Here is a 25735-nt window from a genome sequence, read left to right on the forward strand (position 1 = left end):
AATCATCTACAGCGAAGCCCTGGAATACATGACAGACCTCATAGACCTACCAACAAGAAACACAACAAGATCAACACGAACATACCTAAATCTCCACCAACCAAGCTGCAAAGGTCTCAAATACAAATCAACCTATGCATCCAGCTTCTCCTATATAAGCATACAACTATGGAACGCACTACCAAGTGCTGTGAAAACAAAGTATGACCACCTAAACTTCTGGAAATCACTAAAACTAACCTGTTCAAAAAGGCATACCCTAACGATTCAACTTAAATGCCTGAACCCTGCAACACAATGAAGCCAAAGCCATACTGGACATAACGTAACTCTTCCTCCTCCTTACGATTCCCCAATGTGTCTGTCACACATGAACTTTACTCTACTACAACATCACTCTGTATTTGTTCATACCGAAATTGGCAATCACCTTTATGGTACTTTGTAAGCCTCATTGAGCCTGCAAATAGGTGGGAAAATGTGGGATACAAATGTAACAAATAAATAAATAAATAAACAAACAAATAAATAAATAAATAATATCTATAGTTTATTGAGACAGTCGTTTCCTCTGCTGCTATTTTATTTTGCCAGGTATCGGGATGAAGTATTTTCTTTGAAATAAATTGTTAAACCATATTCTAAAACATGCACGCAATTCCTTGTTAATTGTTTTAATAATTTAGCTCTCCTCATTCCTTGGAGCTGTTGAGAGTAATTTCTTAAAGTAAAGCAATGTTGTCGAGGTCAGTACCGATCGATAGAGAACGTAAAGCAATCTGCTGCAGCAAGAAAGAAGCCAGAATCCCAGGAGGTGTATTTGACTTCCTTTCGACACAGCCGCTGTTTAAGTCTCACAGTACAACATGAAACACTGTAAAAGCTGTGCTTCATGGAGAAATGGCTGAAGTAATCAGCTGGGTGTGACCATGGAGCTTTAGTTCGCTCAATCGAAGTGGCAACCTCAATGTACACTGACATGGGCAATATGTTCAAACAGCAGGCCTTGGATTTAAATATGTTTTTGTGCAGGCTTTTACGTACATTAGAAGAAAAACCTTAGCACATTCCTTAAATACTGAGGATTTATTAGTTACTGACAAATAAAAACCCTGGTGGCAATCATCACTGTTTTTTTTATTCTGGGCATTTTGCATTGGCAGCTACTCTTGACTCGTTATGATTAATGGCATCATTAGGGCTCATAGAGGGAGGGGCTGGCTTTCCACCATGGCCCATATCTTATCCTAGTCCTTAATGACTGCATCAAATGTGTGTGTCTGTGTGTGAATGTGAAAGAGAAGGAGAGTTGGGGGGGGGGGGGGTTGATATGATGTTTACATAGAATAGATTTATATAATTTCATTGCACTTTCATCATTTTGAGTGTTGCAGGGGTAGAGGCAGTCTGGAGTGAAGGAGTAATCTAATGGTTAGGGCAACAAACTAAGGATCAAATCCTACTGCCGCTCCTTGTGATCTTAGCAAAGTACTTAACCTTCTATTGACCCAGGTATGAACATGAAAGGCAATGCTATTACTGGACATGTGCACTCTGTTTCCGTAAGAGCATAGAAAATCACCACTTACGTAAGTATTTATTTTATATATTATTTAGATTTTGCTCACACCTTTTTCAGTAGTAGCTCAAGGTGAGTTACATTCAGGTACTCTGGATATTTCTCTGTCCCAGGAGGGCTCACAATCTAGGTTTGTACCTGAGGCAATCAGAGGCTTAAGTGACTTGACCAAGATCACAAGGAGCGGCAGTAGGATTTGATCCGACCACCTCTGGATTTCAAGACCGGTGCTCTAACCACTAGGCCACTCCTCCACTGTGTAATACACACTGTTCTAAGATAACGCATAAGTGCTATAGCATGAAACTGCAAGGATGCATACACATGGGAGAGGCATGGGCATATCTCTAACAAATGTGTGTATATGTTACACACTTTGCATGGCACACTTTAATGCCCATTTATGCCTGCCATTGTCCTGACATAAATGGTCACATCTCAATTTACTGTAGGTGCGTCAATTCAGATTTATCCTAATATTTTATAATGGCATCTTGGTGCACTGAGGGTGTTATAGAATTGGCACTCAGTAAATGGCACCAGCGCATGTAACTGTAGATCTCAAGTTTATAGAAATGCCCCCTTAGATTGTAAGTCTTTTTAGGGCAGGAAGATCCCCATTGTACCTGAAAGTAACTAGCCTTGAGCTGCTACTGAAAAAGATATGGATCCATCATTAGCTCGTTAGGGTATACATTTACCTCATCCTCACCAGTGACTATCGTTCCTAGTGGGTAAAAAGGAGAGGGGATGCTATTAAGCATGTCCCCATGGATCAGTTACCATTCTGTAAAGCAGATAGCCTGAAGCATTTGCCATAGTTCAAGAAGAACAGAGGGAGTTTCTCTAATGTTCTGCTTCAAGCACAGGTGCATAACTCAGAAGAGAAGGCATTTGACAAAGTACCTCATGAAAGACTCCTGAGGAAATTAGAAACTCGTGGAATAGGAGGTAATGTCCTATTGTGGATTAAAAACTAGTTAAAAGATAGCAGAGAGTAGGGTTAAATGGTCAATATTATCAATGGAGAAGGGTAGATAATGGGGTTCCCCAGGGGTCTGTGCTGGGACTGCTGCTTTATAACATATTTATAAATTATCTAGAGATGGGAATAACTAGTGAGGTAATTAAATTTGTTGATGACACAAGGTAAGTCATTAAATCGCAAGAGGATTGTGAAAAACGGCAAGAGGGCCTTACAAGACTGAGGAACTGGACAACCAAATGGCAGATGACGTTTAATGTGAGCAAGTGCAAAGTGATGCAAGTGGGAGCGAGGAACCCAAACTATAACTACATGATGCAAGGTTCCACATTAGGAGTCACCGCCCAAGAAAAGGATACAGGTGTCATTGATGATACATTGAAACCCTCTGCTCAATGTGCAGGGGTGACTACGAAAGCAAATAGAATGTTAGGAATTGTTAGGAAAGGATTGGAATTGGAATAGAAATATGAGAGTGTTATAATGCCTTTGTATCGTTCTATGGTGCAACCACACATCGAATACTGTGTGCAATTCTGGTCACCGCATCTCAAAAGAGATATAGAGGGGCATTTTCGATATGACGTCTAAGTCGTACTTTGGACGTTTTGCAAAAAAGTCCAAAATCTGAATAAGAAAGAAGTTTATTTTCAAAAAAGAAAAACGTCTATCTATTTTTTAAAATACTGTTTTGAAAAAGGTTTTGTGATTTGTACGTTTTATTTTTTGGTCCACTTTCAAAAACAAAATGTCCAAGTGCAAAACGCACAAAATCAAGCCATTAGGATGTAGAAGGAGCCAGCATTTTTAGTAGACTGGTCCCACTGACATCCCAGGAAAGCAATAGGGCACCCTTGGTGGCACTGCAATGGACTTCATAAAATGCTCCTAGGTACACATCTCACCATTGCTCCCTTACCTTGTAACAGAGCCCCCCCAAACCCACTACCTCCATCTGTTCACCACTACCATAACCCTTACGGGTGAAGGGGGCACCAATATGTGGGTACAGTGGGTTTCTAGTGAATTTTGGAGGGCTCACAGTTTCCTCCACAAGTGTGACAGGTAGATGGAGGTAGAAGCCTGGGTCCACCTGTCTGCAGTGCTCTGCACCACTACTAGACTACTCCAGGGACCTGCATGCTATTCTAATGGACCTGAGTATAACATCTGAGACTGGCAAGTAATGTTTTTAATCACATTTTTTTGGGGGGTGGGAGGGGGGTTAGTGACCACTGTGGAAGTAGGGGGAGGTCATCCCTGATTCCCTCCAGTGGCTATCTGATCATTTGGGGCAACGTTTGGTGCCTTATTCATTATAAAAAATGGTCTAGCTCAAAATGTCTTAGTTTTAGTCCTGGACAGTTTTCCTTTGTTCCATTATGGCTGAAAAACATCCAAGTATTAGGAATGCCCAGATCCCACCCTTAACACGCACCTGACACACCCTTGTGATTTGAACGCACTTCTGACAGACTTCATAGAAAAAGTCTAGAAATTGGTTTTGAAAATACCAATTTGGACATTTTTGTGAGAAAACATCCAAATGCAAAATAGTAATGTACACTGCAGGACTTCAGACTCAGAAACAGAACGAAGCCTTGCGCCGGAAGAAGAGGACCTCGGCTGGTGGGTGTTGGGGTCCCGCGCCAGCAAAGGTAGGCGGCGGCAGGGGAGGGTTGGCTGTGGGAGGGGGGGTCGAAAGGGTCATCGGTGGGGGGGGTCAAAGTTGGTGGTGATGGTTGCGGCGGCAGCAATGGCGGGGGGGGGGGGGGGCGGCGGTGCCGGGGGGGGGCTAAAATGTGCCCCCTCACCTCGGGCTCTGGACCCCCTCCCGCCGAAGTCTGGCTACACCCCTGGGACTCACATATGATAAAATGCACATATCCATCTTAGTAAGAGTAGTTTTCTGAACTAAATCCTCCATAGTGAATTTTTAAAAGAGTATTTATGTAACTTCGACATTTAAAACAACAAATACACTGTTATATTATACCTATGGGCATTTATCATTTAGTGTGCACTAATTCTGTTAGCATACAGTAAGCTTTAGTAAAAAGGCTCCTATGTAATTTATTGACCATATTATATCATGATATAATAATATTCCCTATTGCTTTCTTTCTATATTCCTATCCCCATAGATACCGTCATCTTCTCATTTGGATTCAGATAGGAGACACGTCTGCAGTTTATCTTCTGACTCTTGTCCAGATCACAACAAAGCTATTCCTGCTATCATGTTGGATCAGAGCAATAAGGCAGAGCCTTCAGGCAGTGGCCCTTCCAGCCAGCTGTGGGAGATGGACCAAGAGCCTGAATTTGATGATATGTGCAAGGATCAGACAGGAAATCAAGTAACAGGAGCTGCTCCCCAGGGAAGTAGAGTCACAGATATCTTTAAGCATGGCACATGGATCCCAGGGGGAAAAACACATGGCTCAGCTTCAGCTACATCTGCTAAAAGCCATTTGTCAAACTTGTCAGTGAGTAGGAAACAGCCAAAATCAATGTCAGTGGAGACAATGAGAGCTACCAAAGCAACGCCAGGTACGTTTAAGAGCTTTCAGCATTATCATCTAGGCACATTTTAAATTTTATTTTAAATTTGCAGTTTTCTAACAAACCATAATCTGTCCAGGACTTTCTGTTCAGAAACCTAATTTGTATATTGCATACGTTTGGTGTTTTGGTTGTGAACTACAGCATTTTACATTGTATTGAACCACAAGATTCATATTTTCATGTGCAATTTTATACACTACAGGGGAAACATATTTTATTTTTATTTTAATGTATTGGTTCCTGTTTTCAAATCTTTGGTGATTGGTTATCTTGTAGCCTTATTATTAGATATCCCTATTCTTCATACTTCTTCATGTCTTTTGCATTCTCATAATAGTCATCTCTTTGTACCTCTTCCAGAACGGTCCTGCCACAAAGCAACCAGAAACTCTGCGTTTTAAATTTTAGCTCCATTACTTTGGAATTCCTTGCCTAAGAATCTTCATACATATGATTCAATTTCCAGTTTCAACTTTAATTGCTTTTTAAAAATTTTATAAGCAACCACACACAACCAATGTACAGAACATACCAACTCTATCATAACCAGTAAACAATTAATTTTCCCAATAGACCAACCAACCTTGGTTATAAGGACGAGTGATTTTTTATTTTATTTTTTAATTTGCAAAAAAATGTCACAAGCAATATACACTTGTTACAGAAAAACAGAGCTACAACATTGGAAAAAGGCAAAATAAAATTTGTCAAAACAAATATAATCTCTTTCTTAGACCCCTAATAGGAAGAGTGTCTCTTAATACAAAGTGGAGAAATTAAAAGTAATATTTTAAGGTATATGCCATAACATGCAAATCCTTAGATTACAATATTATAAATACAACTAATTATCAACAGCCCTAGAGATTTTCTTAAGGTCCAGAAAAAGCCCTAAGTTGAGCTGGAAGAAAAAAAGGTATACTTGATACCTAAATAATGAACTAAACACTTGCACAGGTAAGCTGACAAAAAAAGTAGCACTGCTAGAAATTCCTGACTTCTATCTTGAGTCACGTTTGTGACATCAGGATATATCCACAGTCTTTGTCCAAAATGTCATTTGAGAAATGTCAACAGTTTCAGACCACCCGTGCAACTGATTTCTTCTTCCTATTATCATTCCTCAAGATGCCACTTCACTCTCTCTGAAGTTTCACTTTCCTTATTGTAAACCGCCACGAATCCTAATGGAAAATTGGCTATATATAAGACTTCACATGGAGGTGAGAGGCGCTGTCAGGTCAGTGCAGGGGGCCCGATATGGAGGGGGCGCGGGGATGGGGGGATAGGGTGGAGGTTGTTTTGCGTGATGTTCCTTTCCAGATGGCAGCGGTGGCGTCCGACAATTTGACTCCGTTTCCCTCTCTTTTCCGCCCTCTGACGTCATGACGTCTTGACGCGAGGGCGGGACAGAGGGAAGTCTGTACTGCGCATTTGCAAGTGAGTACGGTCACTTGCCGTTTATATGTTTGATATACACACATTGCGACCAGTGTTGCCTCTAAGCTGTATGAATGTTTGCATGCACACAGATTATGAACCACGCACACAACAAAACATAGCATGCACAATATAATACTGCGACATTTTCATAAGTTTTTAGAAAGCAGTGGAGACAAGCTGAGCTATTGTTCCATCCATAGGAAACTGCTATAATATTAATCATAGACTGCTGGTGACTGTAATTGTTCAAATATAATAATGTTTCCTCTAAGCTACATGATTCTGTTTTAAAAAGCCCTGATATGAGAGGGTCTTGGGGAAGGGAATAGTATTACAACTGTACAGGTCTCAATTACCTTTCCATCACTAGTCTGAAATACCTTCTTTTTGTGTTTTTAATTCATGCTAAGTAAGAGATAAACAATATTAATATATTACTATTAAGGAACTAAGGGCTCTGTTTACTAAGCTGCGCTAGAGGCGCGTTAGTGCTTTTAGCGCGTGCTAACCATTAGTACGTGCTCTGTAGGCGCCCACAGTATTCCTATGGGCGCCTACACATCGCGCACTAATTTTGTGCACATGCTAAAAATGCTAGTGCAATTTATTTATTTATTTATTAGGATTTATTTACCGCCTTTTTGAAGGAATTCACTCAAGGTGGTGTACAGTAAGAATAGATCAAACATGAGCAATAGGCAATTACAGCAGTAAAATATTCAAGTAACAATACAAAATATGGCATGGTATACTACTTGCAATGACAACACAATACATAATAGAACATTATAATTGGTAGTGAAGGGTAAGGCAAAGTTGTAACATACAGATGAGTAAGAAAGTGGGAAGAATTTGAAAGTAAGTGACTGATTTGAAGAAAGTTGCACATAAGGTCTGAGAGATGGTTAAATATTATCTCAGCTAGGGTAGGAGTGGATAAACATGTCCCGCTGCAGTATGTGCAGCCTGAGTCAATCCTTGTGTGTGTGAGTGAGACTAGCAAGTTAGTTACCTTAGTAAACAGAGCCCTAAGGATTTCTTTTACAAAGCCGCGCTAGCGATTCCCATGTGGCAGAGAGGAAGCCCATAGGAATTGAATATTTTCCCAGATTTAGCATTTTATAACTTGTTAAAAAATGTTAAATTAGGGGTTTCTGCTGCACAGAATTACACACAAAATTGGTCAGTGGAAATTGTTGCACATGGGCTGCAAATTTTGAACACAAACTATCAATCCTTAGAGGGAACACTGATTGCAACATCATCCCTGCCCTGCCCAAACTGCACCCCAAGGAAAGCCTATGCACAGATTACATAAAAGTAGATGCACTCAATTGTTTTTGTCTATACCATCACACAATTTTATGAGCCAACTTCTGAGTGCAAAACATTTGGAAAACGCTTATGAAATTAAGTTCTACATGTATAAATTCCATGGGTTTTGCTGCTATGCTAGAAACTGCAATATGTAGTGAAACGAATTTACGCCTTATCCTCCCTATGTGAAATGCCATAGAAACAGAAAATGGTGCTGCTTTTAAGTATTTTTGACAGAAAAAAGATATGAGGTGCTCTTGCCCATGTCCCAGGCCACTGAAAAATGGCTGGCACAACCTGTAGCAGCAGCTCTGCAGTACATGAAGTACTGTGAGTCCTTCAGGTACACCTGTACTTGAAGTACCGCAAGGTTGCTGCTAGAGGTCATAGCAGCCATTTTGCAGTAGCCTTGGACATGGGCAGGGGCAAATTGGTATCATTCCTGCCTATTTACCACTGGACCACTAGGGATTCTTTAAGGTAGGCCGGGGGGAGGGGCAGGCCTTCCTGCTGTATCATTGGGAGGCTGAATGGGAAGGGGGATTGAGATGGGGTTTTTTTCATTCGGGGTGGGGGGAGTGGGAGGGGTATTAGGACAGGAGTGGTGCTGCTGGAGCCACTACCTGGGAGATAACCGGGCACCAGCCAATATTCAGACTGGTTCCTAGTTACTTTCACTGCTTAAAGTTAGGACAGCCTTTTTTCTGTCCTAACTTTATGTAGGTTCCAAGCTGGTTAGCTGAATATTGCTGCTTACCAGCTAGATGGCTGCTTTGCCCAAACTCTGCCCTCAGCCTACCCCTAACCTAGCCAATTAGGGGTTGGCCATTAAGAGGCAATATTCAGCAGAACTCTCCAGTTAGATGTAAGTGAGTATGCCTACATTCAAGATACTTCCTCTACTACATATACTAGTATTCTATAGGTGCCTACTTGCCTTTATAAAAGTGTCTATATAGGCACCTTGTAATAAAACTGCTGTCTTAACCTTCTTGTCCCTTTCTAATCCTTTTGCAAACTCTGTTCTTATGATGAAAATATCCCCTTCCTGAAGGCATTTACTCCTTTTCTGAAGCCTTCTTTTATTTTTCTTGAGTTCTTCTTTATAGGAGGCCTCTATTTTGGCTCTACTACAGATGCCCCTGTGGAACTTTTTTTTTGTTTATTATTGTCCTGAAAGAGCTGTGATGCAATATAGTTTGAAGGATATGCCTTTAACTCACAACCTTTATCCTTCATCTCATCATAGTGCAACTGCTCCTCATTTTTGGGTCCGCTGCAGAAAAGGAAGACGACTTGGTGGATTGTGAATATAGGAATGAGGTCCCTTTAAATCTGGCCAAATTCAGCCTTAAACAGGGTAATTTCCATTTTCAATTTAGGCAACTGTGCATATCTAGGTTTACACTACATCCTCTGATAAGTCCCTCTAATAGCTATGTGACATGCCGAGTGGGGGTTGGGCGTGGCTGGTGAAATAATACAGAAGGACAAAAGGATGAAACACAAAATAAGTATTTTATTTAAAGGGATTCTTGGGTCTGTTCCTTCACAGGGCCTGAAAAATAGGGTGGAAAGCCCTCTACGGTTCAGCATCCAGGGTCTTAGGATGAGCCAATTAGTGCTGATAATTGGACTCTATCAATGATCAGAGCTAATTATTAATTAAAATCTGCAAGCATGACTTTTACGTGTGGATCAAAACAGCGGGCATGGCCATGGGAGGGTCATGAGTGGATCAGGGGTGCTCCTGCGCTTCTGGCACATTGTTATAGAATAAGAGGAATCTGCGCCCTATTTAGACATGGGACTCTACAACAAGGTTTCATTGGTGTAAATGATTGCACCTAAATGTAGTCAGGGTTCCTGGCTTATAAACAGCACATAGCTTTGAGTGCTGTTTATAGAATAAAGCTTAGCACATTTTTTGTGCTGATTTTTCAGCACCATTTATAGAATTTAGTCCTAACTAGCTAGGTTAGGGGTGGTCCATATACCTACATCAGGTTTCAATTCAGCATGAGATGGAGCTGAGCGCTAGTGAAATGTTTTCATTCATTGATTCAACAATTATCAGCACTAATTGGCTCGTTATTCAATTAAACGCACAAATTTGCACACTTAAAGTGCCATTTATAGAATTCAGGGGTTAGTGCTTTGGCGGTCAGAGGGGTTATTCAGTGGGACTATCTAGTTAAGTGTCGCTGAATATCTAGGAATGACCAGCTCAGTGGGGTTTAACTGGGCAGGAGCCTTTCCTGCCTAGTTAAACCCTTTTTGAATATCGACTCCATAAATTTTACGTTAAGGGAGACAGAAAGACATTTTGGATAAATGTTGTAGATATTATTAATAATCAGATATGTTTGTGGAGAAGTGGACTAGAATTGCTTCTTTCTTCCCTAAATGTTGTAGCATCCCATTACTAATTACAATAACCTTCTACATTTCTTACCGTCTAAGACTGAGGAAGGTAGTGAAGATGGAGTTGCTGTCATTATTGGCAATTCTATCCTTTGGTTTTTGGAACGCTAATGAAATCTGCCATCGATGCAGGTTATAAATTATACTGTAAGGAGCAGTAATCTCTTTTAGCTTGGGATAATTATATTTCAAGACCGGCATCCAGAGCTCTTCAGCAACCCTTTTTATTTTAAAATAGATCACTTCAGCTATCCTCATGGGATTTTCCTTCTTGGCATGGTAATCAAGGTCCGAATCCAGGACTGACCATATCTAAATTGCAATCTATTACTTTTCTGTGAAAACACTGCTGTAGCAGGGCATTTCATTTTCCAGGCACCTTGAATCCTGTGACACTGACACATGGAACTATCATACTAAACAGCTTATTGCATAAAATTTATAGGACCTGCAGCCTTTACCCTTACTGAGTTAGTTACTGTTTCAGATGTAACCAGCAGGTCAGGTGTAATTTGCAGATGGTAAGACAGGATTCTTTGTCAGATGTACAAATCACAAGTTCTATTTACTTTTGAACCATGGGCAGGGTGGCTGTACTTCTTTTAAAAAGCAACATTTCTTCTTGACTAGCGAACCCATTAAACTCTGCTTTATTTTCACAGACATATGGACTCAGTGGTTCCAATCACTCGGTTCACATATGAGATAGATTTTATAACATCAGCACGCATATAAATGAGTCAGAGCATACATGATGACTGAAGCTTCTGAATACAGAGAGATAACTACATGCCAGCATCCTCTAAGAGATGTCCAGCTTTCCCTGAGATGTTCTAGAACCAAGATTTAAACATAAGAACGACTCAGCTCTTCTTGCTAGAGAACAGCAGCAACTTCTGTCTAGTTCCTTCTGTGCTCCAGCTTCATCTCAAACTGGCCATTCCCTAACTCAGAAGCATCCTGAGCTGGAACTGTGTGACACACTCTTTTGTGCCCCTGCCTTGCCCACTGGGTAGACCATGGATAGGGATCGATTTTTTCACCCCCTCCAGGCTTATTACTCAGTTAGGGGCCCTTTTACTAGTCTGTGTTTACTGTGGCTCAAAATGGCTTACTGCGGGACACACTCAGTTGTCCTGTGGTAAGTTGCAAATTGGCGCACTAGCCATGTGCTAAAAAATATTTTAAAAGTTTTGTTGGGGGGGGGGGGGCGTGTCAGGGGGCTGGAGAGTCGATATTCCTATGCTAATCATCATGGCTACATTACCACATGCAGGATTACCCTGTGAGCCTTTTTTAGCGCTGATTTTTCAGCACCATTTATAGAATTTAGTCCTAACTGGCTAGGTTAGGGGCAGTCCATGGGCAAAGCATGAGCGGAGTCAGCAATTAACCAGATATCAGTGATATTCAGTCTACCAACTGGTTAAGGGAGCAAAAAAAGTTGAAAGAGCTAAAAGCTAACTTGCTAATGGCAACATTAGCACATGGAAGATAAAACAACAAGGTAAACCTTGTAAGAAACACAGTCTTTATTAATAGATTAAAAGCTCCCAGAATTTCAACATAAAATGTCCGACATGGCCATGTTTTCTCACAGCAAATGGCTGCGTCAGATGCAATAGGTCACACATATAGCCATGGAGAGATAGACAGAGGCAAAAACTTGGAAAGCCTGGGGTTTAGCTGGAGGGGTCCACAGAGCAAGGGAGCTCTATTCCCTAAAACCTTGAGGACAGAATAATGTAAATAGGGGATTTTTTTTCAATACCTGAGCTGGAGGCCCTGAGGCTTTCTGAAAAGAAAAGGAGGCTGGCTGGGTGAAGGGAGCAGAGGGACCAACGATTGGATTGCAAGGAAAGAAGCTATTGAAGCCCCAGAATGAGGCATGAAATTCACAGAAAGACAGTCGGAACAGCACTTGTTGAAGTCCCCCTGCGAATCTACCAGTATAAAGAAAGTGGAAATATTCTGTCTTAAAATTATACTGATATCAGACTGAATATCATGGCAATCCATGTAATTTGCCTGACACCTGTCTCCACTTTCACTCTGCCCCTACACTATCTGGACAAGGCTGAGGCAGTCTGTAATAATTTCAGTGACATTATACAACAAATAGCACCAGCTAGGGCAATTATCTGGGTAAGGACTACTGATAACATCTGCAGTTATCCGGATAGCTGCCTTTGAATATAAGGCCCTGAATATCTAAAGACTAATTTTGTGGTGAACTAGCATAAAGTATATGTCTTTATTTACACCAGCTCTCAAACAGGTGTAAATGATCATGCTTACATTCAAGGTACACTGCTTTCCAATTGTCTTTATAAAATGCTGTCTATATAGGCTCCTCTATAGATGCCTTCTAATAAAATAATCCTCTTAACCTTCTTGTTCCTCTCTAATCCTTCTGCATTTATTTAAATACTGACTTCTGCTCTTAAATTAGACCCACATATTCAGTGCCTGCTCCTATCCAGGCACCAGACTGAATATCCAGGGGTTTGAAGGTATCCAGGAGTTAACTAGGTATGGCTGAAATTCAGTGCCACACCTGGATAACTAACCGGGCATAGCTAGGATTACTTTTTGTGCAGTCCAGCATTCCCAGTTAGCTACCCAGGTACTGCCACTGAATATTGGCAGTGTTCGGATAACTTCCAGATTTGTCTCAACCTCGGCCCTTGACCACCCAACACTGGCAATAACTGCATAGTGCTATGGTGGTCAAAGCACATATTCTGTGACACTATCTGTTCACTAACTGGATAGTGCCACGGTAGTCAGAACACATGTTCAGTGACACTATCTGGTTTACTAACTGCAGAGTGCCACGGTGGTCAGAACACATATTCAGTGACACTATCTGGTTTACTAACTGCATAGTGCCATGGTGGTTAGAACACATATTCAGTGACACTATCTGGTTCACTAACTGCATAGTGCCACGGTGGTCAAAACACATATTCAGTGACACTATCTGGTTCACTAACTGTATAGTGCCATGGTGGTCAGAACACATATTCAGTGACATTATCTCGTTCACTAACTGGATAGCGCCGCGATGGTCAGAGCACGTATTTGGTGGCACTATCTGGTTAAGTGCACTGAATATCTGCCCCTGACCTGCTCAATGAAATGTAATTGGTTAAATCATTTTAGACATTGGCTCCTACCTCTCTAGGATGCAGATCTTTCTCATGGTTAGTCATTGTGGGTATCCCAAAGACCTCACTAGCTCTGTGTGTCTCAAGGACTGAGTCAAGCTAGTAGTGAATGTTTGCTTGTAGTGCTAGGCTTTCTAGACACTCATTGGTATTGCTATTCCAATGACCATGAGTATTAATCAATAATGATGTGCTCACTTTATTCAGAAATATTTCTTTCAAAAGTTGCCTCACTGAAATTGTATATGAGTTTCTCATTGCTGTAAAAGAGAAAATGATGGCACTAGATGCTTTCAGCATGCATGTTCGCTGATAGAGACTGAGGAGTTTGCATATAAAGGGTTTCCAGAGTAGACATTAACAGCTGAAGATGGCATAAATAAATAATAAGGGAAGGGTTCTCTCCTAAAAATGGTTCAACAAATATAATTAACCCAGTAGCTTTTGCTTGCCTGATGGAGTACTCAACAAAGCGTCCATTAAAGATTAAATGATTATTCAGTTAAAAGTTTTCAGACAATATTTTGTAACAATAATATATGACCAAGAGATGTGTAAGACAGCAAGAGGTGTCGTAAATAGAGAAGACTTGCCAAAGAATGCATTTTCATTAGCTCACATATGGAGACAAAAAGCTCTCTATAGTATTACATAAAAAAAATTCTGGACCCCTCTCCTTCCCCATCCTCATACATATTCATTTATGATTTAAGACACTAATCCTCTAAAAGCTAATCAAGCAGCAGAAGAATTGAAAAAGCTATTGTGCAGCAGAATTCCTGCGATGTAAGTGCCTCCCTAATCCATAAAGAAAACACTGCTGCTGAGAGAAGGGAGACATGCAGCAGATAACTAAAAGCATGGTACTCAGAAACAGTATGGGTAGAGGATAAACGCCTTCTGTCATAGGAGGTAGACTCATTTCCAATTTGTTCTACCTTTCATCCCTAGAAAGATCCCACTGGGTCTCACCATCATGGGATTCCAACAGCACACAACACATGAAGCTGCCACTTCCTGGGTAGACAAGCTTACAGCCATTTTCTATACTCATATATTAAAAGAAAATCTGCTGTAGGAAGACAGCAGAAAGAACATCATTATTATTATTTATATTTTGCTACCCTATTGCCATTTTCAAAACGGAAGCAGAAGACTGAAAAAGTTACATGGTGAGATGGAGGAAGAGTTGGATTATGAGCCTGGTTCTGTGCTAGCTAATGGTCATTCAGCATGTTTTCAAGTCTGATATATTTTATAAAATAGAAAAAAGGCAAATAAAAAAGTGGGATGCAGGATCTGAGGGATACCGATCAGATTTGCTTGACAGAATTAATTTGATGGTTGATTGGAGAATTAAAGGGCACACATTGGATCTGGTTTACATGGATTTCAGGAAAGCTCTTGATATTGTCTTGCATAGGAGGTCTATAAATAACTGGGACAGCCTGGGGGTGAATCCCAAGACGATAGACTGGATTAGAAACTGGTTGAGTGGTACATCAGAGGTTAATGGTAGAAGTGTTCATTCATAGGGAAAAATGATGATTAGTAGATTGCCTCAGGATATAGCCTGTTCAATATTTCTGTGAGCAATACTGCAGAAAGGTTAGGAGGCATAGATTGCCTTTTTACAGATGACACTAAGATCTGCCTGAAGGAGTAAACAGAGTGAGAAGTAATCTAAAAAGCATGGAAACGGAAGTTGTGGAGACAAAAACAGTAACAAAAATTTTAAAAACTGCAAGAGAAAAGCACAGAGATTCCTTATTGGCAGGCTGTGGCTTAATTAACATTGCTTAGTAGGGGTGCAGTCCTTCAAGCATGCCCGAGCCTTATAACACAACTAGCCTGAGGAGCTATTCACCATCTGATCGATATTCAGCTGGTGGCAGTCAGCATCTTTTTGAACACAGACTGCTGCGGGCAGAGTTAGGCCTAAAGATTTAATGTCAGGTTATATCCAAGCACTGCCATTGAATATCAGCAGTTGACTGGAGTGTGTCAGGCCTCCAGCTCTTATGCTGGTCCTAGCCAATATTCAGCCAGTAAGCTAAGTTATTTATTTATTTACAATATTTAATAAACCGCTCTATCCAATTGCCCTAGGCAGTGTACAACACAGAAACACACATAATCATTAGCATTGAGACAGTGTGTATTTAAAACCAGAGAAACACAGCAACTAACATTGTACAGTGAGCATCCCCAAACGCCTGAGTAAAAAAGTGTGATCTCAGTTGCTTCCTGAATTGCACAATGGATGATACCACTTGCATTTCCACTGACAAGGTATTCCAAATTGAAGCACCAGCTGAATTTTGGCCAGGACCCGCATAAGTCTTGAATCCAGGTCCCTACTCCCATCTCCTCCAAGTCAAGATCTTCCCTCCTACGCATGTGCACTGGTCCCCCTGACATGCCAGGACACAGCCTTCCCGTCTCTGAAAAAGGTTCATTTGCGGATTAATACCTTTCAAATATTTGAATGTCTGTATCATGTCACCCCTGTTTCTCCTTTCCACCAAGGTATACATGTTCAGGTCAGCAAGTCTCTCCTTGTACGATTTGCAACGCAAATCCCATACCATTTTTGTAGCTTTTCTTTGCACCGCTTCCAGTCTTTTTACATCTTTAGTGAGATACGGCCTCCAAAACTGAACACAATACTCTAAGTGGAGCCTCACCAACAACTTGTAGAGGGGCACCAACACCTCCTTTCTTCTGCTGGTTATGCCCCTCTCTATGTAGCCTAGCATCTTTCTGGCCACGGTCGTCGCCTTGTCGCATTGTTTCTTCACTTTTAAATCCTCAGACACCAACACCAACACTAATCTCTCCCCTCCTATCCGGTATCTCCTTTTTGGGTTTCTGTATCCCAAGTGCATCACTCTACACTTCTTGGCATTAAATTTTAACTAAATAATATTTACAAACCCCCCAAACATATACTCATACATTCATTAAAACATAAAATGTGAAAATGTGCAAAACTAATTTTTTTCTTTTTTATGCTAATTGTGCTCAGTATCAGGGTATCCCATACTGCATCGGCTGGCCATCCAAGTTTTAGGATTTTACCCTTATAAACATCATAGCACCCTACCGCCTCCCGTGGTATTTATTCGTACCCAGTTCTTAAGAGGAGCCAGTTGAGAGGAGGCAAGGCTGATTCATCATGGTCTATTTGTTCCCCTGAGGATGCTTAGGGCGAAACATGTATGCATGTCGGGTACTGCTGATATGATGTGATAATAACATCAAGGACTATGAACACCTCTGAGAATATAAGGAGTTTATAGTAATAGATCACAAAATTGGGGCACACCCTGCAAGAGCTGAGTCATCTTTTCAAACATTGAGATAAGTACCCCATAACGTGGTAGTGAAAATAACAGTTGAGAAAGCTAATTATAGGCAAGAAGCTTTTGGATAAGAACTGGATAAGAATAAATACCACGGGAGGCGGTAGGGTGCTATGATGTTTATAAGGGTAAAATCCTAAAACTTGGATGGCCAGCCGATGCAGTATGTTTTAATGAATGTATGAGTATGTTTTAATGAATGTATGAGAATATGTTTTGGGGTTTTGTAAATATTATTTAATTAATAACACAAAAAACCAGACCATCATTTAAAACCCAGTGGAGTACGGATTAAATTTTAACTGCCAGACCCTCGACCATTCTTCTAACATTCGGAGATCCCTTCTCATTGTTTCTACTCCCACCAAGGTATCCACTCTATTGGCTATTTTCGTGTCATCCGCAAAAAGGCACACCTTTCCTTCCAACCCTTCAGCAATATCTCCCACAAATATATTAAAAAGAATAGGCCCTAGCACCGACCCCTGAGGAACTCCACTGCTCACCTTCCTTTCCTCCGAGTGGATTCCATTTACTACCACCCTCTGCCACCTGTCGGTCAACCAGTTTCTTATCCAGTTCACCACTTTTGGACCTAAGTTCAACCCTTTCAGCTTATTCACGCATCTTCTGTGGGGACCGTATCAAAGGCTTTGCTGAAGTCCAAGTAGATTACATCTAGCGCACGTCCTTCATCCAGTTCTTTGGTCACCCAGCCAAAGAAGTCAATAACGTTCGTTTGGCAGGATTTTCCTTTGGTAAAGCCATGTTGCCTCGGGTCCTCTAATCCATCGGCTTCTAGAAGGTTAACTATCCTTTCTTTCAGCAGCGACTCCATTTTTTTTCCTACCATCAACGTGAGACTTACCGGTCTGTAGTACATTGCAAACAATGTGTAATAATGTATAACTACCATTCTAGATACCAGCTACTGTGTTTCTCTAACAGTTACTGTGGCCCCAAAAATTGCTACAAAAAGAAATGAACTGGAGATCTTTCACTGGAATTTCTAACTGTGGCAATGTTTAATGGTCTGTTATTCAATGTGCCAAAGATGGATATTTTTCTCCTCTTAAGCTTACTCAGTTTCTCAATCCTCATTCAGGATATTTCCATTTCTTCTTTTTCTTCTTCTTCCTGTTGCAATATTTCCTGCTTGTACTCCTCAGGCTTTTCTTTCTGTTGTGGTTGTGCTGTAGTTTTTATAGAAGGTGGGCAAGGCTTATTGAGGGCTGTTGTAGTAAAGCATAGAAAATGAGATTTATTAATAGTGGAAGGCCATTCCTCTTGACAAGTTTCCTGTAGGTGCTGTAGTTTTGCTTTGTGGGCAAAATCTCCAAGTAGGTTAGTTTTTTTCTTGCCATCAGGACTTTGCAGCAGGCTACAAGATAAGTAACTGTTTTCAGCTCTTTCCTATTAGAATTTATACCTGTCTGTTTTATCAGTTTTTGTCTATTTTTGCTGTGAACAATTCCATCAGTGATCCACTGTCTTGGGCAACCATCAGTCTCTCATCCTTAGGTTTCAATTCACTTCTCCTTCACCACTCATGTGTCCGGTTTTGATTGACAATGGTTCCCTTTTTATTGTAATTGTATTTATGCATTTGCCACATGTTTTTCCTTGTTTGCTGGTCTAATTCATTAAAGAGTTTTCTTTTCTTCTTTTCCATTCCTATATGTACTGGTGGATCCTCACTCATTCCTTTTGTTGATTGGAATGCTTGTCTACATAGAATGATGGAGACTTTACTTTCGTACCACCACACTTTTTCTGCATTTGAGTCTATTGATACTATTAAGTTGACTTGTATGGGGATTACTGTGCTTCTGTGGTACATAGGTGAATTTTTTTGCCCAGTTTCAACAAACTTTAAGTGACCTTTAGCGGTTCTGTAGAAATGAGGATGGAGTAGTGGCTATTTCTTTTTTGTCAAGTGATGCTTCTTAGCACTTTTAACAGCTGGAGAGAAATTCATTTAGTATTATTGAATCTCCTACTTGTCAAAAGCAGGACAATAAAAATTCACCAGTAGTTAATTAAGCACTCAATTCACCAGCATTTTGGAGCTCAGGAGAGCTGTACTTATCAATTCAAACCATCTGGATCCTGTTGCTGATGGCAAGTCAAGAACGTCAAAGCCTTCCTCATTGATCTGGTAAACGATACACTTACTGCCAGCTTCTATTGTTACAAAATGTCCCATCAGTTAAGTGTTCAGCTTTGCTACTTCAAAGTTCATTATAGTGAATATAATTTAAAAATTCCCCAACAATATATGGTGTCTTTATTAAAATGTTAGATTTCATCATCTGTATAGTCTTGGTGTCTATGTTTCTCCCTTTATTTAGCCTAGATATCTACATAGTTTTCCATTGTGTGTATTTCTCTCCAGCGTGTTTATTGCTTACAAGGCATAGTAGTAGATTCCTTGTTTTTAAAATACGAAATTATTTATTTTTTTTTTTTGCATGGAAACAGAGCTTTCTGTTTAATATAAAATGTTTAGAGGCTGGAGCAAGCATAGTATTATATACCAGCTTCCTTCACTAATTAATATGAACATACAGCAGGAGATTATGGAGCACAATACAGAAGGGGAAGGGATGTCCATGTCCACAAAGATGGACTTCTGTATTTAGATCTGGTACTTGGCACCTCCAGGTTATAGAAAGGTACTCTGATTGACAATTTTCCACTGAATGGAATTGCATGTGCTCTACATACAATTGTATTGTGGGCATTCTGAAAACAGCAGCAAGTAAGAGCAGCCTAGTGGTTGGTGCAGTGGACTGTAAATCAGGGGATCCAGGTTCAAATCTCATTTCAATTGTGTTATTTTACCTTTAAATTGTGATTCCTCCAGAAACAGAGATATACCTAAATATTTACGACACATTCAAGCCTCAGGGCTGTCGAGGTGGTGCACATTCAGGTACAATAGGTATTTCCCTGTCTCTGGAGGGCTTATCATCTGAAATAATAGAGTTGCACTGGGATAGGAACCTGGGTGCTCTGGATTAAAGACCACTGCACTGACTACCAGGCTGCCCCTCTGCTCAGCAGGAACAACTGTGTAGGCCATTTTTGTATAAATGCTGCCAGATAGATGTCCTTGTCCTTACTTTTTGGGCATTCATATTTTGGACATTTTATTTTGGAGTTTATTTTGAATGTTCTCACATATTTTTGAACAGGAAACCTCAGCCTTTTTCCTGTTTGAAAATGGCTGTGAGGTGGACTTCTTTTTTTTTGATGTTATGAGCAGGACATCCCAATTCTGACTTGGATGTCCTTTTGAAAATGCTCCTCCAAGTGTCTATTTGCAGATAACACAAAACCATTCATAAGTATTGCCATACTGGGAAAGACTAAAGATCCATCAAGCCCAGCATCCTGTTTCTAACAGTGGCCAATCCAGGTCACAAATACCTGGCAAGAACCCAAAAAAGTACAACACATTTTATACTGCTTATCCCAGAAATAGTGGATTTTCCTCAAGTCCATTTAATAATGGTCTATGGACTTTTCCTTTAGGTTGCCATCCAAACATTTTTTAAACTCCGCTAAGCTAACCGCCTTTACCACATTCTCTGGCAATGAATTCCAGAGTTTAATTACACGTTGAGTGAAGAAAACTTTCTCTGATTCATTTTAAATTTACTACATTGTAGCTTCATCGGATGACCCCTAGTCCTAGTATTTTTGTTAAGCGTATACAGACGCTTCACATCTACCCGTTCAACTCCACTCATTATTTTACAGACCACTATCATATCTCCCCTCAGCCACCTTTTCTCCAAGCTGAAGAGCCCTAGCTGCTTTAGCCTTTCCTCAAAGGGAAGTCGTCCCATCCCCTTTATCATTTTTGTCGCCCTTCTCTGCACCTTTTCTAATTCCACTATATCTTTTTAGAGATATGGTGACCAGAATTGAACACAATAGTCAAGATGCAGTCGCACCATGAAGCGATACAAAGGCATTATAACATCCTCATTTTTGTTTTCCATTCCTTTCCTAATAATACCTAACATTCTATTTGCTTTCTTAGCCACAGCAGCACACTGAGCAGAAGGTTTCAATGTATCATCAACGGCGACACCTAGATCCTATTCTTGGTCTGTGACTCCTAATGTGGAACCTTGCATGACGTAGCTATAATTCGGGTTCCTCTTTTACTCATGCATCACTTTGCACTTGCTCACATTAAATGTAATCTGCCATTTAGACGCCCAGTCTCCCAGTCTCGTAAGGACCTCTTGTGTCACGTCTGTGGCCATGACCTCTTTCAGACTCACCTTATTTCCTGTGGTCAGCTTCTGAGCTGGCTTCTGTCTGTTCTTTGTAGTTAGTTCTGTCTCTGTCTCTGTGTGCTGGCTGTATTAGATTGTTGGTGTGCTGTCACCCGTTCCAGATTTCAGCTCAGTCCAGTCCGGATCTTCCAGGCTGCTCGACCCTTAGTTGCCTGGTGATTGTTGCACCTGAGTCTCAGCTGCCTGCTGGGCTTATTAGCCATCTGGAACCTCTTTGCCTTTGCCTTTGCATTGCGTCTAAGGCTCTGGTATGTTGGTGCTTGTTGCACTTCTGCTAGTCCGGTTGTTTGCCTGAGATGCTTGCTTTCCTGGCCTGGTGTCTTGTTCGTATTTCTGTGTTTAGTTTCTGTTTGTCTGTGTTCTGGCTTTGGGGCTGCTTGCAGCTCTTAGTTCTGTGTTTTGTTAGTCAGTGTTTGCTCCCTGTTTAGAGGCTGTTCTGCAGCTTTCTGTTCTGCCCTTTAGCTTTCCCTTCCTTGCCCAGTCTCCTGCCTTGCTGCCCATGTTCCTCCCTTTCCCCTCTGACCCTCAGTCCCTGTGCTGCCTTGCTGTTATCCAGTCCTGCCCTGTCCAGCAAGTCCTGCCGGCCACCTGAAGCCCAGAGCTCAACTCTGGGTGAAAAGTGGCCAAGTGCAGGTGAAGCCTAACTGCTTGCCTGAGATTTGCCTAGTCTCCGGTGTGGGGTGGTTTTGCCTGCCACTTCTGCTCCTCGGCAGTGGCCCAAGGGCTCACAACCCAGTTCCTGCTTTGAGTACGTGACATCTTGTAATTTTTTACAATCCTCCCGCAATTTAACGACTTTGAATAACTTTGAGTCATCAGCAAATTTAATTACCTCACTAGGTACTCCCATCTCTAGGTCATTTATAAATATGTTTAAAAAAGCAGCGGTCTGAGCACAGACCTCTGGGTAACCCCACTAACTATACTTCTCCACTGAGAATACTGACCATTTAACCCTATGCTCTGTTTTCTATCTTTTAACCAGTTTTTAATCCACAATAGAACACTACCTCCTATCCGATGACTCTCCAATTTCCTCTGGAGTCTTTCATGAGGTACTTTGTCAAACACCTTCTGAAAATCCAGATACACAATATCAACCGGCTCACCTTTATCCACATGTTTGTTCACCCCTTCAAAGAAATGTGGTAGTTTGGTGAGGCAAGATTTCCCTTCACTAAATCTATGTTGACTTTGTCTCATTAATCCATGCTTTTGAATATGCTCTGTAATTTTGTTCTTAATAATAGTCTCTACCATTTTGCCCAGCACCAACGTTAGACTCACCGGTCTCCTGGATCTCCTCTGGAACCTTTTTTAAAAATCGGCATTACATTGGCCACCTCCAATCTTCCGGTACCATGCTCGATTTTAAGGATAAATTACATATTACTAACAATAGCTCTGCAAGCTCATTTTTTAGTTCCTCGGTGAAGACCGAAGCAAAGAATTCATTTAATCTCTCTGCTATGGCTTTGTCTTCCCTGATTGCCCCTTTTACTCCTCAGTCATCTAGCAGTCCAACCGATTCTTTTGTTGGCTTCCTGCTTTTAATATACTGTACCTAAAAAAAATTTTTTACTCTGTGTTTTTGCCTCCAACGCAATCTTTTTTTCGAAGTCCCTCTTAGCCTTCCTTATCAGCGCTTTGCATTTGACTTGACATTCCTTATGCTGTTTCTTATTATTTTCTGAAGGATTTTCTTTTAGCTCTAATAGCTTCCTTCACCTCACGTTTTAACCACATTCAAGGTTGTTAAAACACATGCGGACTATGAAATATTGCAGGAAGACCTTAGGAAATTGGAAGACTGGCCATTCAAATGACAGATGAAATTTAATGTGGACAAATGTAAGGTGATGACATTAGAAAGAATAATCTGAATAATAGTTACAGTACCTGATGCTAGGGTCCAACTGGGGGGTCAGCACTCAAGAAAAAGACCTAGGTGTTGTTGTAGATAATACTCTGAAATCTTCTGCTTAGTGTGCGTCAGCAGCCAAAAAAGCAAACAGGATGCTAAGAATGATTTGAAAAGGGATGGTGAATAAGACTGAAATTCTATAATGCCTCTGTATTGCTCCATGGTGAGACAACACCTTGAGTATTGTGTTCATTTCTGGTCACCGTATCTCAAAAGAGATATAGCAGAATTAGAAAAGGTTCAAAGAAGAGTGACCAAAATGATAAAAGGGATGGAACTCCTCTCGTATGAGGAAAGACTAAAGAGGTTAGGGCTCATCAGCTTGGAAAAGAGATAGATGAGGGGAGACATAATTGAGGTCTACAAAATCCTGTGTGAGATAAAACGAGTAGAAGTAGATCAACTTTTTACTCGTTCCAAAAGTACGAAGACTAGGGGACACTCAAGGAAGTTACATGGAAATAGGAGATAGCCGACTATCTCACCTGAATATTAGCACTTATTGGCTAGCCGGATGACTGGCTATGTTGCGTAACATAGGTGGTCAGTGCCGATATCCAGCATCTGGCCAGCTAAGTTTGGCAGCCTTATATGGCCATGTCAATAGGTGGAATATCTTTGGCTGGTTTGAACTTAACTGGCCAGCTCTGAATAACTGGCTAAAAATAAACCAGATATTCAATGCCGGTCACTGGAAACCGCTGGCATTGAATATCCGGGCTCAGTGTTGACCGTGGGAGTTAGTCGAGCTAACTCCTGCAGTCTGATTATCGGACCACATATTTATAAATGATCTGGAAATGAGGACAATGAGTAAAGTGATCAAATTTGCAGATGACCCACGGTTATTCAAAGTTGTAAAACTGTGTATGGATTGTGAGATATTATAGGAGGACCATGGGAGACTGGAAGATTAAGTATCAAAATGGCAGATGAAATGTAATGTGACCAAGTGCTAAGTGATACACATAGGGAAGAGTAATCCAAATTATAGCTACATGATGCTAGGTTCCACATTAGGTGTCACCTCCCAGAAAATAATCTAGGTGCATTGTGAACAACAAATTGAAATTTTCTGCCCAGTATTCAGCTGTGGTCACAAAAACAAACAGAATGTTAGGAGTTTTTATGTTTTTAGAATACCCATGAGTCAACTGAAGTTAATTGTATAGAATATATCAGAAGGATCTGTGAGCTTGAGATAAAAGACCTTAATGTGAATCAAACTAAAAAAGCGAGAATTAGTACTTTCTGACACAAAAACCAAAATGTGTAATTTTGATCTTTCCTGGCATTATCAAATATTTGCATTTCAGGAATAGTGAAGGACAGTGGACCAGATGTATAAAAGGGTTAGTCCTATGCTGTGTCTGTGAGAAAGATACTTAATTCATCTAGCGTAGTGATTTTGTTCCATGTCTTAGAGGCATACCTAACTGCCTGGCATTTTGTTTATCTGTTACAATGGGTCAGATTCCAACTAGTTCACAAATTTGGGCATAGGTTATAGAATAGTGCCAGTTGCATGCTTAACGTAATTGTTATATTAGACGCAAATTGGCCTTAAGTACTAATAATAGCCATTAAGTGGCATTAATTTATGCTAATTGGTACTAATTTGTAGTTGCACAATGTAACTGCACATAGGCGCTATTCTATAAACTTAACCTCTGATTCTATATTGGTTGCCCAAATTTGGGCATGAAGGACAGATGCACATGCAAATTAATTAGCTAACAAACCAATTAATGCCAATTATTGGCATTACTTTGGACTTATGCATGCATCTGCATTATTCTATAACTATGTGCCCAAACTGTTTTGCATGTAACCCAAAGGTGTGTGGCCATTGGAGGTGCATGGGTGGATTGGAGCATTCAAATTTTTAGGCATTGTGCTATAGATTTACCAACCAGAAACAGAATCCAATCATCACGATCATACCTAAACTTACACTACCCTAATTGCAAAGGACTTAAATACAAAATAACTTACGCATCCTACTTCTCCTACATAAGTGCACAACTATGGATTGCACTACCAAAAGCTGTGAAAACAATCCATCACCATTTAAACTTCAGGAAATCTCTAAAAACCAACCTCTTCAAAAAGGCTTACCCCACCGACCCACCTTAAATCCCCAAACCCAGCAACACAGCATAACCAATGATCTTACTGGACAATTCCCTTCGACCCTTCTGTTGCCTGATACACACCTACCTCATCAGACCACATTACAACCTGTATTTGTTATCAACCGAACTGGCGAATGCCATTACAGTACTATGTAAGCCACATTGAGCCTGCAAATAGGTGGGAAAATGTGGGGTACAAATGTAACAAATAAAATAAATAGAATTCTAGGTAATGCACCCAACTTGTGTACCAGGATTTACACCAGATTTCAGCAGGCATAAGTCCTTGTACTCAAAGTTGGGCATGGGAATCAGCACTAAGCACTCTTCTATAAAGGGTGCTTGCCTCAGAGCACCCTTTATAGAATACAAGTTTTCTTCAGTCTCTCCAGTGCCTAAATTTGGGCACCATTTATGGAATCTGGCCCTTAGCACCTAAATATTATTATTATTTGTTTCATTTGTATCCCACATTTTCCCACCTATTTGCAGGCTCAATGTGGCTTACATGGTAC

Source organism: Microcaecilia unicolor, chromosome 2 (genome assembly GCF_901765095.1).
Source record: "Microcaecilia unicolor chromosome 2, aMicUni1.1, whole genome shotgun sequence".
NCBI lineage: Eukaryota > Metazoa > Chordata > Amphibia > Gymnophiona > Siphonopidae > Microcaecilia > Microcaecilia unicolor.